The 12,798-nt window shown below is 40.6% G+C and overlaps 1 protein-coding gene across 4 annotated transcripts in view; it reads left to right on the top strand.

The window, feature by feature from the left end:
• The window catches only part of TSPAN5 (tetraspanin 5), a 111,748-nt gene that overhangs the window by 24,541 nt on the left and 74,409 nt on the right, over positions 1–12,798 (top strand). The window contains exon 1 of one of the 4 annotated variants that reach the window (XM_074950656.1): positions 12,456–12,771. The exons of 2 other annotated variants lie outside the window; for them this stretch is intronic. The gene's annotated coding sequence lies outside the window, so the exon portion shown is untranslated. Of the gene's footprint in view, positions 1–12,455; positions 12,772–12,798 lie in introns of those variants that run through there. One more of the 4 variants, XM_074950655.1, reaches the window with a different exon arrangement.

Below are 12,798 nucleotides of genomic sequence, written 5' to 3'. Positions count from 1 at the left end.
AATTAACTTAGGTTACCTTGCATAATGACTTAGCCACTCCCAGTCTCTATTCAAGCCTATTTCCCCTTGTTTTTTCCTAACCCCACCCCCCTCCTCAGACGTTCTTGTTAAACCCTGGATTTGTGCTGGAAATGGCCCACCTTGATTATCATACACATTGTAAGGAGAGTGGTCACTTTAGATAAGCTATTGCCAGCAGGAGAGTGGGGTAGGGGAGGTATATTTTTTCATGCTTTGTGTGTATAAAAGATCTTCTACACTTTCCACAGTATGCATCCGATGAAGTGAGCTGTAGCTCACGAAAGCTTATGCTCAAATAAATTGGTTAGTCGCTAAGGTGCCACAAGTACTCCTTTTCTTTTTGTGAATACAGACTAACACGGCTGTTACTCTGAAACCTGAAATTATATTGAGAATTTCATTAGAGAGAAAGTAACGTTTCTCATTAGAGGTCAATGAGAAGTTTTCAAGATGATACGGTTACCTTATTTGGATTTAAGTGTGTAAAGAAGTAATATTTATTATTTTTAACTGTTTTATTTTAGTTTTGTTATTAATTGGTGACTTTTTATATCTTTATAAAAAGATATTCCTTATGTTTTAAATTAATAAAATAAAACCTCAGTCTTGAATCTGCATGCATTATAAAGATGAATTTTTGTGACAATTTCTACAGGATTGAAGGGAAACAGTTTTGTGAAACTTATATATGGTTCCTTGTTAAAGTTCCTATATAGCTCATATTTCCCCTTATACAACTATTAATTTTTGAACTAAAAGGTTTGTGTGTATGCATGTTTGTATGTACGTATATGAATGTTAGGGGAGAAAAATAACCTAGACAGGAACTTTCAACATGGGACCACTGTTAAAGTACTGTAAGTCAGAGCTCCTTTTTATTTGTTGTCACGTAGGAGTGACTATAGTTCTGTTACTTTATGGTTACACTTTAAGGGGTGGCATTTTTTAAATTTGTATTTTATGATTTCTGCCCCCCCCCCCCGAAAAAAAAGGGGGGGGAGAAGAAACAAACAAAAAGACGGAATAATAAAAAAGTAAAGGGAGGGAAAGGATCAAGGGTAGGAAGGGGAAAGGAGAGCAGCATCTTGGTTTCCATCCTCTAGGAATTAATCAGATTTCTAAAAAGTCAGATCAAATCTTTTTTCTAATATGTCTGAGGTCTCTCTTCTTTGAAATGTTACATCAGCCAAGTCATGCCAAGCTGCTATCCCTGAAAGCAATCTGCAGTTCCATCGAAGCAATCTATGTTGTTTGGCTACAAGTGCTGTGCTAGAGAATCAAGCTTGCCATGAGCTGGAGATGGGGTGTCCCAAACGTGTGAGCCAGTGTGGCTGTAGCAGCAGTCTGCTTCGTCAGGCCCATGCACTGGAAGAGATGAGATTTTTAAAAGTATGCAGTGCTGGCCTCTTTTCCCACTGAAGTCAATTGGCATTCATGTCAATGGGAGAAGAGTTAGACTAGTGTGAAGTACTTTTAAAAATTCTACCCTGCATATGCAATTGAGATAAGGTTTTTCACATAGTTATCTCTTTCCATAGTATATCCCCAAGAAATAAGTCTCAGATGCTTTCTTTCCCTTCAGTAGTTGGGACTAGTGAATTGTGCATTTCAGAGGTATGCAAAGCTAAATGAATATGCCTGCCAAAAGGAATCAAAGTTTGCAGTTGATACCTGGGCACAATGGTCATGTGCCTCCTCTGAGGAATATATGACAGAGACCTGGCCAGATTTCCAAAAGTTTCCAGATATTACAAACTAACTAGTCTCTAGAAGACCATTCCACCTTTGGTAGAAGTGTGGTATGCCTGCTATTGCACCTCAATAGTACAAATTTCATTCAGACAGTTTCTAGGAGACTAGACTGATGTTGTCCATAGTTTCTATTCTCCCCAATTCCCCCCGCCCCCTCTTTACACTCCCTCTCTATTATCAACTGTGGTAAGATCCTCACTGTGAGGTTTGGTGAACAGGAGTTGAGAGGACTTTTTTTTTTTTTTTTTTATGTTTAACAGACTATTCTGAGGAAAAACCCTCAGGCAAGTACAACTTTTCCTTGTTAGAGCTTTTTTAGGAAGTGAGTTAGGGCTCACTGCAATATTCATCCATCATTCCTGTAGAGTTCAGAAGAGACTTGTGGGAGTGGGAAAAGGAACACTTTTTTATGGATTCAGTTCAGTCAAGGCCTCTGTCGGTTTCACAGGTGCTGTAGCATCTGCGTTGCAGTCTTGTTAGAGTAGCACCAATTTCCTTTCTTGTGCATTGTTTTTGAACGCATCTGTTATGCAGTAGTGCTTAATGTGCAAATTGGTACAATTCAAGACATGAAAATCCATTTTTAGTTTGGGTTACTTCTACCTTTTTATAGCGGTAACTCCAGGTGGAAGTTATTTGTGTGTCAGCAAATTTTCCAGAGTGCAGAGGGTATTGCTCAACAGCAAAACAGCTGCACCATTCCCAGGTGACCACCTGCTGATGCTTGTCCTTTCTGTTTTCTAAGCAGTATGGTATCACTATACCAAAATTTTAAACAGTTAATGTCTTATAACATGTGGGTAGCTTTACCTGGAACCCTGATGTTTAGAACGTTGCAGCTGTTTTGCTGCTAAGAGAGATGGGCAAAGGCTCAACGCGAAGTTTGCCACTCTCTGAGAAACTCTCTTTTGACTTTTGGGAGAACGCTATTCATAGGCTTGTCCTCGTGAGAAAATTTAGGTCATGTTAGAATGTGACCTTGTGGTTGTATTGAATAACATGATGTTTGAACATGACTTTTGAATCGTTGTTGACAGGGGGAACTCATGTCTGTAGTGTAGTTGTAGCCTTGTTGGTCCCAGGATAGTAGAGAGAGACGGTGGCTGAGGTAACCTTTTATTGGACCAACGGAAGATAGTCGCTCACCCATCAGGGGAAACTGATGTTTAACACCAGGTTAGTTTACACTACTCCTTAACATCATGCTCCTACACTGCCTAATTCTCTAATGAAGACAAGTCCACAGAATATGTTTAGGCCACCTTTACATTTTTCTCCAGCACTTATTCTTCTGCCTTAATAAGTGGTCAGAATTCCCACTCCCCTTTCTACCTGGATTATCAATCACTTGAGGATTCTGAGCATATGAAGGGGGAGAGCCCAAGTAGCATGGATGACTTTTTGCTAGCTGCATCGCCCTGGCAAGATGGAATTATTGAAGGCAAGATCTAAAATGGGCTGGGTTGCTTGGGGTTGCACATCTGGCCAAAAAAATTAGACTATTTGATATGGGTTGGTCATCTGTGAGTGGGCACTGCGTCTACTGTAACTTTAACATATTATTAAACTTGTAATTAACTTTTATATTTAAGGTTTCAGGGTCCTAAAACTTTGCTAAACTAATCAAATGTCATCATTAAAGTATGATAGACTTAGCATTACATTGACCGCACTTTAAGGCCCTGGTTCCAGGGTCTTGTCTCCTGGGAATCAGATTTCCAGGAAAACAACTTGCTTATCTAAATTCCTGTTCAGATAGGAAATTTTAGAAAAGGGTGTGTGTATAGTACCCCAGAACAAAAGGCATGAGAAAACAGATTGAGTGGTCCTTCATCTTGAAAACCATTTGTTTCACTATATGGGGATCTATTTTAAAAGCACTTCAGTGGAATTTTGAACAATGGAACTAATGCTTTGAGGTCTCAAAGCATGTTTATTTTGTTTAGCTTTTAGCTGATAGCTTGTATTTTCTTATGTTTGTTTGATTTTAGAGAATTTGGTTTATTGATGTTTTCCTGGCAGGGAGAAGGACCTCATTTTTTCCAGTGCTACCCATTGTGAGAGGCTTATGTAATTTTGTTCTGCAAGATACCCTGAGTTTCCATGGAATAGAGTTGGTGATATCAAATTACTGAAAGAGGGCCCTATTCTGCAGACGGGCCCTATTCTCCACGGTTTAGTGCTTACTACTAGGTGTAATCCGACAGATTTCAGTAGGATTATTCCACAGTAGTAAGTTGTTTGCAGGATCAGGCATCTGGTATCGTAACCTAAATTGTGCTTTAGCTGTATTTTTTTTGTTTTGTTTTCTACTTCTCCTTCATACCAATAACTTACATGACACCTGAGGGGGTATTTTTTTTTGCCACGGCCAGCCAGGCTCTGTATTCACAATGAGTTGATCCCTGCTGGAGAACTCCTCCTTCTTTTCTTTTCTCTTCTGTGAAACATGGCCCAGGAAATGTCCCGCAGTCTGCTCTGCTGACAGCCATACGTTCTCTGCTCTTACCTACATTCTCTGCTCTTACTGCTTCTGCAGTTGCTGCTCCTGAGCCTGACGGAAAGAGCGGGCATAAATGAAAACACACAAGTCTTCCATAGCCCTGCTTGGCTGGTGCAACAGTGGAGGATCTGACTTTTATGTCATTTTGACTCCGCTTTTGAGGTGTTTCTTCTGCATTTCCATCAGTCGCTGTCTTTTGTCTTCTGGCTGAGCAAAAGCCCTGGTCCAGTCACTCCAAATGTTTTATGTACTCTAATGATTTAACAGGTTGTAGATGAAGAGAATTAGCCAAGAGTAGCAATGTGAGCTTTAACAGCCAGTCCTAAATCTTATAGCTGTCAGGGGAAGAGGGATTTACTATTTTCCTGTTCTTTGGGGCCAAATGGCTGCTCAAAATACAGAGCTAAAGCATGTCTTTATGGCTTGCACAGATGTGCAAGGATGAGGAAGCAGCAGAACCACTGTAGTTCCATAGTGTTCCTGGTGGGTGGGGCATAGGCTGCGGAGTCTGCAGGTAGTGGTGGTCGTAAGTTTCCACCATCTCTGTGTGTTGTGAAGTATTGCTCCTTGGTGGTACCCACTGTCGCTGGTGTACAAGGGGCTGGTGGACTGTGGGATGGTGGGGACAAGGTTGTTGACTCTAAATCTTCTGGACAAATGTGCATGTTTGGGGGTGGGGGAACCATGGGTACTGTTAGAGGTCTATGAGTGTATCAGTGATTCTTGCTGATGCTCTATGATGGTCTGTGGGGGTCGATCTGTGTTTATTGCTGCTTTGCTTCCCCATGCCATGGCCTGTTTTGTTTGGCTTCATGCACAGCACCAGGATTTTGCTCTTAGCGTTTTATGCTCTCCTAAATTGTGGCTGGGTCTGATTGCAATTTGAACTATTAACATCACTTTTTCTTTTTCTTTTCAGCCTGTTCCTCTTGTGGAGATGATTTCAGACTGAGGCACGGCGGTGCTCAGTTTGTATTTCTATCCCTTGTCTGCAGAAATAAATTGTGTTTTCCTAATGCTTTGTCCTAAGGTTTTCGTTTCTTTTAGGTGTTTGTGGCCCTGCTCATAATGGATTTCATTTAAGGGTATTACAAGAGCTGAAAGATGGGTTTAAGCAGAAGCAGTTCAGTAAAAGATTCATCTTAGTCCTTGAAAACCCCACGGTATTTGAGAAAATTGCTCCTTTATATTTCTATTCAGTGTTTATGATGTCAGCTGCTTTTACCACAGGGCTTTGTCTAGCCTAGTGACCTCTCCTTCAACGATGGATGCCATTTGGAATTTGAGTATGTAGGTTTTAAATGATGGCCTTTCTTTAGAGTTGGTGAAGAATTGCACTGGAGCATCAATCTTTCTGATTGAATAGTAGCTGCCTAAAAATATTCAAAAATCCAAAATTTAAAAGTCAGGCTTTGGGTTAAAGTGTCCTGGTACTGTGCTTGTGAATTTCATTTCCTGTCTTCAGTTTCAAGAGACACACAAAGCCACAAACTCACTTCTAGTTGTTTCATTTCCTTGATGACATGAAAATGTTCTTTTGGTTAGTCAGTCTCCCCTCCTCCCCCACTCCGAGGTTCACCAGTGAGCTCCAACCCTGCTGTCAGGATAGACCAGTTCCAGTATTCAGTATGAATTGTAGCTCAGTCTTGGGCATTTTGTGAGTAGATCCTATTGTAATAATCGTGCCGATTCATAATCTTGCTCAGTGGCTCTTTGATGAGGCTAAATAAGGCCACTGAACTCCTTCAGTATCAACCCCAAAACCAAACAGTATGACAAATAGGATAGCTTCAAAAAATTGATGGTTTACAACTGCTAAATTGAGGCCTATGGATGTCAGTGGGACTTCTCACGTGCTGCTACACCTTGCAATGGAGGCTTAATATGTACAATAGCACCTCAGATTGAGAGTGGATTGTAATATCAGGTGAGAAAATAGTGAAATTTTCAAAAGCACCTAAATCTCACAACCAATAGGAGTTTGGCACCTAAATACTTGTAAAAATCTGGCTATTAGGTTCCTAAGTCTCATATAGACTTTCAATGAGGCATAGACCCTTAAGGCCCTAAATTCATTTTGAAAATGAATCTGACTACTTGTTTATCCTTGGGGAAGAGTCATGAATGCAGTAGTTCTGTAAACTTCAAATGTGACACTGATCGCTGCCTTCTTCAGAAGTTTAGAAGTCGGTAGCAAGGAGAATATATAATACTGGAAAAGTTCTTAGAGGGCCTGAATGCATATAATGTGCAGTCAGCTTCTATGGACAACTGGGTGGAAGGGTCATTCATTTTAGATATTTCCCAAAATATGCTTGGGTGGCTTCATAGTTGATAATGACTTAGCATCTTCCCACTAAATGGGAGCTCAATATTCAAATGCTGTCATGTTTTCCTCTCTTTAAGTAGGAATGTCTTATTGAGGGGGATGGGGATAGATGAAGAGAATGGGAGTTTTGGGCTGCTACCTTGGCAGTCCTTCTGAGCCAGTTTGGGGTTCTCAGTGGGAGCCAGGTTCATGTCCCCAAACAAGGGAAGAGGAGATGTTCTGAGTGGAAAGATGGTGGTCTGCCCTGTTGGGTAGGAACAATTCTTGGTGAGGAGGAGGAATACTACTGTACCTTTTCTGTAGCTATGAGCTCTGACTTCTGTTACCTGTTTTGAATCCCAGAAGAGCTGTGCTGTGGATGAGGCAGAGAAGTTGGAGAAACACTGGGCTGGGCACAGGGGAATATTTAACTCGAGGAGGGGGTTATAGACTTATAGCTATTTAAAGATGGAGAAGACCTATTGTTTATCTAGCTCATCTGTGTGGGACTTGTGCAGATCCCAACTTCCATCAAAAGGGCTTTAATATTTTTAGTAACTCTCTCTTTAAAGCAAACAAACAAAAATCAATTTTCTCCCCCTTTCCTTTAGGAGGTGAACAGAACTAGTCTAGCCACCCAAGCTAGTTTGTATAATAAATGAGACCGTTATGTAGTAATATTTTTAAATATTCATATGAGGTTAGCCCTGGATTTTTTAAAAAAGAGGTGAGGAGGTGAGAGAACCTGGATTTCTGCAGGAAATGGCCCACCTTGATTATCATACACATTGTGAAGAGAGTGGTCACTTTGGATGGGCTATTACCAGCAAGAGAGTGAGTTTGGGGGGGGGGCAGAGGGTGAGAGAACCTGGATTTGTGCTGGAAATGGCCCAACTTGATGATCACTTTAGATAAGCTATTACCAGCAGGAGAGTGGGGTGGGAGGAGGTATTGTTTCATGGTCTCTGTGTATATAATGTCTTCTGCAATTTCCACAGTATGCATCCGATGAAGTGAGCTGTAACTCACGAAAGCTCATGCTCAAATAAATTGGTTAGTCTCTAAGGTGCCACAAGTACTCCTTTTCTTTTTGCGAATACAGACTAACACGGCTGTTACTCTGAAACCTTAAAAAAGAAAGTAGCCAGTTAAGTAAATGCACACTGCCAGTCTGATTTAACAAGAACAAAATGCTGTTCCTGCCTTCGTAATCAGATTTATTTTAATATCTTGTGGAAAATGCTTCAGGAATCAACTACAAATATGCTTTAACTGCTTCCTTGCTGTTTTTGAAACAACAGTATTTCCATAGGTTGTTACCAGCTACATGGGACACCATTGGAGGTGCATTTTGCCCCTTGTACCTGATGCATTGGTCAGCTCTGAAGAACGCTCTCCTGTTTTGCTGAAGGATGTAAACTTCAAGTGAATGCAATAGTATTGGGGGTGAACCTCAACTGAACTTCAGCTATAGTTTTCTTTGGTGGTGGTTGTCTGAATGTCTGCCTACTACTATTACAAGTCCACCTTTTTCAATTTAAGTTGACAGGGTTATTTTCAAAAGTCCCATAGAAAAGTTGCTGGTTTTTTTCCTACCCCATCAATGACACTTCCAGTAGAACGTACTACAACCGGCAGACCTTTATTCCGACTTAAACTTCTAGTTTTGATACAAGACTTAGAAATCTGCTCTGAGGAAAATCCATAATTAGGGTAAAAAAAATTAGAAAATGAATTATTTTATTGCTTGAGAAGTTGGGGCAAATAGTAATGACGTTGGGGAATTTTTGTTCTCTAGAAGGCAAGAGAATTCACCAAGTGGGTCTGAGCAGCTTCCAGAACTGAACATTTTTGTGTTTCTTACTGCAACTAATTTCTAAGTGTCTGGAATCAAGAAAGGCTGGCTTTAGCAGTGTTTCCAGTAGGCACCTGTGTATTAACTATGCGAGCTCTCGCCTATTTAGGTCATAGCTCATAATAGTTTCTACTTTGTGAAAGCCTAAAAATAAAACCTAATTAATATAATCTTAGATGAAACCTTTCTCCGTCTTCATAGATTTACAAAGGAGTGTAATTGGGATTAAAAAAAATTTTTTTTCCTTATCTCCCCCCCTCCCCCCCCCCCACTTTAAACTGTAGCTTAACACTGAAGAAAGACTTCACTGTAAGTAAACGCTTACACGAAAGATATTCTTGCTAATAATTTACTTTAATTTCTTTCTGGTTGGGGGTCTTGTGACTTGGCTATCCAAGCATCAGCATTATCTATGTGTGGCGTCAGGAGGATAGTGTTATGTAAGTAAATGGTTATGCAGAAAAGAATATCATGAAAAATGTATAGTGTTTTTTTGCTTCAGTAAGTTGGTAGCTCTGGCGAATGGAGCCAGATTGACAATTCTGGAAGCCAAAGTCCTCTCTCTATCCACAGAACACACACAGCATAGGCAACAGGAGACGCAGCTTCCCCACAGTGCCCTTCAGGTGTGCCTTCGCCCTGTTCTGGAGGAAATGCCTTTAAGCAGTGGGAGGGTATTTCTGTCTTCATTTCTATTCAATCTTTGGCACCTCTTCCCTGGTAACAAATACCAGTCAGTACCCCTTGTGGCAATTCTCTGAACTGGACTTTCCGCTAAGGTGTGGAGAGAGGCAGAGTAACTCGTTTGAACTAAAATTCCTCTGGATAGTCACTGTTGCAAGTAAGAGCAGAATTTGCCCTTCAATTTTTTTCTTAGCCTGAAGTTGAGCAGAAGTTTAATTTTTGAAATTCTTTCCTGGACTTTGGTGTGTGAACCCTGAAAGAACTTACCTCTTCTCCAGTGGGATTAAAAGAATGTTACCACTAACCAAGGAAGCCTTGGTGTCTGTGTAATTATTCTCTTCTTAGTTTGGTATTTACTAAAACTTCATGCACAATTAAAAAGTTGTAACTGACAAGGATGCACAGAAAGAGTCCACAAAATGTTTTGTGCCAAGGATGTGTTGGGCTCTGTAGTGAGGACTGTCTCTTGCTAGAAAACAAGCAAAAACCAAAAAAGGTGTTGTATGCTGGGGTTCTGGGTGCAGTGGAGAGGATAAGATTCTGATAAATACAGATCAGCACAAGTATAAAGTATCTTAAGACAGAAACTAGGGGGCCATATAGAAGCGATCTCTGAAATGTTGGTGAAATTGACAAAGCAACAAGAAACCCTCTTTGGAATTTTATAGTTCACACTTCTGTGGAAATGTAGGCAGCTGTGGTGTGTCTGGAAATATGTTAAGAACTAGTAAACTAAACTTTAAGGTTGAGGGGTGGATGTGGGGTGGGGACTGATCAAGAACAGGATAAGAGCACCTTTTAGAAAGCAATGAGAAGTTGATATACCCAATATTTGTGAGCTGACATGAAATTGAATTATATTTACATGCAGTTTTAATAAACGTCACCTTTTGGCTTTCATTGTGGGGGTCATAAGTTTTGTGCAGATCTTTTGCTGGATGATTTCATTTCCTCATGTCCTTAGGGACAATCAGAAGTGCGTATCTTAACAATGTGTCCTTCTGAACTTTTGGCATACTTCACGCTTGTGTTATTATGTGGGAGTGGGGTGGAGGAAACAGACATATATATCTGTATCCTCTTGTTCTTCCTGTATTCATGTTTTAAACAAAATCCCAGAGTTCAGGAGGGCTTGTCTGTCTGTCTTCCAGGTTCAAAGCCTTTTTTGCAGGTTAGAGAATCAGCAAGTGAAAACATTCAAACACAAGAAATGCTTGGTGAGCTGTAATTGTAAACATCAGTGTGGCAATGGGCAAAGATTGTTCCTCTGTCTGGTGTAAAAACAGCGCAATAAGTAGTCTGAGCTTCAGGGAATCTGCATTCCTACTCCCAAGCATGGTTGCAGTGTTTTGTCATTACTCTCTCTCTAATTCGTGTACACCAAAGTGAATGCAGTACTTATATAGCAGTTCAGAGCCAGAGAGAGAGAGAACATCACTACATCGTGTAACTAATCTGTAAAATTATACTAGTATATTTAGGTTGATTGTTAACGTTGTCAGCCTAATTTGAGTGTATCCTTTTTAAAACCTTGGGTTTTTCCCCTCCTTCTCTGTAGTGTTAAACACTCTCTCCTATGACTTCAAAACAGACTAATTGTGGGATTTTTCTTTGCCTTCCTGAAGCAGTGATACTGAATTTAGAACTCAGGGTGCCTTGATTTGGTAGCTGATGTCGTATGCCTCTTAACATCAGCGATGCAGGTATTACATTAAATTAGCACTCTGTGGCATAAATACTTATGCTTTTCTCCCTGGCCTATTGTCCTAACTTCAGGCCAAGTATAAAAATGAAGAACCAGCAGTTAACAATCATCTCTTGCATTGACACAGCCAGATTCTCCTCTCTTACACCCATGTAACTACACTGTAGTCAGTGGAATTACTCCTCTTATACCAATCTGTGAGAATTTGGAGACACATTTGTTTTTTATTGTAGACTGAAACCCGCTTGCCCTTACTTGGCCCCTTTCCATTTTTCATGCAGGCTGGTAAGCAACTGCTTGTGTGTTTGATGGCAATGTTACATCCCGATCATCGGAGGGTATTTATTGCTCAGAGTATTCTGGTCTCTTTCATTTCCACTCCTTGGTGCTTTGCTCTGAGATAGAGCACTGCAGTAGGGCTAACTACTTGGCCTCCTCTGTGCTTTTAAAAGTCAGTTGCTCCTATTCTACAGACTGAGTAGATGAGCACAGTGGGAACTGGAGCTGAATATTTGATGGGGTATTTGACAAAAAGAATCAGGGTTTTTATTATTTGCTGTACTTTACCATGTGTGTTGTAACCCTTCTCTCAAACACTACAGAGATATGAGGGGTTATATAACTATCTAGCTAGACAGCAGAAACATTAGTCATTAATATATTGTTTTAGTATTAAAACAATCTTCCATTTCCACACTCGTAACCTGATCTTTTAACCTATTCTAAGCCAGCAGTAAGCTGTGCAATAGCATTGTCGAGGAAGATAATTGTTTCTGCCATAACTGCCCCAAATCCAATTGCCTGCAGCAAATGCAAGCCACAAATCATCATGAATGATCCTGCACGGCAGTGAGTGAAATATGACTGGTGTGACCTACTTCATTTGCATATTAAATGTGCTAGACATTTTTATGGTTTTTTTTCTTGTTTCCTAGGAAACCAATGCTGGGGTATAGTAGAGAACAGTAATTGCATGGAGGGTGCTGCATGTCTGAAGCTTTGTTCTTTTGTAGACAGGAGGCTATAAAAGGGGAAAGGGCTGGAAATTTAAGAATATCTTTAACAAAAAACAGGACAAGGGTGTACATATTTTATGCTAATGAACTAAGTTTCCAACATTTCGTACAAAAATGCTCCAAATATCAAACAGGAATATTTATAATGTAGTAGGTCATTTGGGTATGACTTGTACAAAGGGTCATTTCAAGGCACTGCTAAAGAAACTGAATGCAAATGAACATGAAGCTGGCTAGTCTGTTTTCATTGTCCTTGCCGAATGCATGCAACAACAGTGGTATTTGTCAGTGGGTGAATTAGACATAATGAAATGGAGAATGTTGTCAGAAGACTGAGCATGTAAGTAGGAGAGGGAAACTAGATGGAAACAGAAATTAAATTAGTGGTAAATCTCGGGAGAGAGAAGTGGAGATTTCAAGAGAATTAAGTACATTTAGGGAGAGAATAAAACAGTTGTGACCCTTCATATAGTGGTGGGGGGAGGAGAGGGAGAGGAGGAGAAGGGCAGGAGAGAGGCCTGCTTTGTAACTGTGCCATGCAACTCATTTAAAAGCAGCCTCTTATCTTTGCCTGTACTACAGAATTTTACCATTGGGGCTTGCATGTAGTAATGTGGGAGGACGTGATAAAAGTGCTGCAGAGCCTGTCCCACAAGTCTTGGTGCAGTTTCCTGGAGCAAGTGCTTAATACCTATGGTATAGAGAACATATGACTGCACCTGTTCTTGTTCTTGGTTTGTTCCAATGGATGCTTTGACCTGCATGAAGAGCCAGGCATACCTTTTGAGATTCAGGAGCTTCTGCTAAGCCCTCTTGCTCGCACTGAAGATGCCATGGTGAAGAGTTGCAAGCCACTGCCTGAATGATTCTAGGGCTGGAGGTTATTGTGAAGAGCACTGCTCCTGGGGGGAAGCGGTGCTCGAGGAGGTAAGGCGCTTTATTGATATGTCTTTT

This window comes from Natator depressus, chromosome 4, assembly GCF_965152275.1.
Source record: "Natator depressus isolate rNatDep1 chromosome 4, rNatDep2.hap1, whole genome shotgun sequence".
Classification (NCBI taxonomy): Eukaryota; Metazoa; Chordata; order Testudines; family Cheloniidae; genus Natator; species Natator depressus.
Note: the sequence above shows the minus strand (reverse complement) of the source record. Positions and strands in the feature narration are given on the sequence as shown.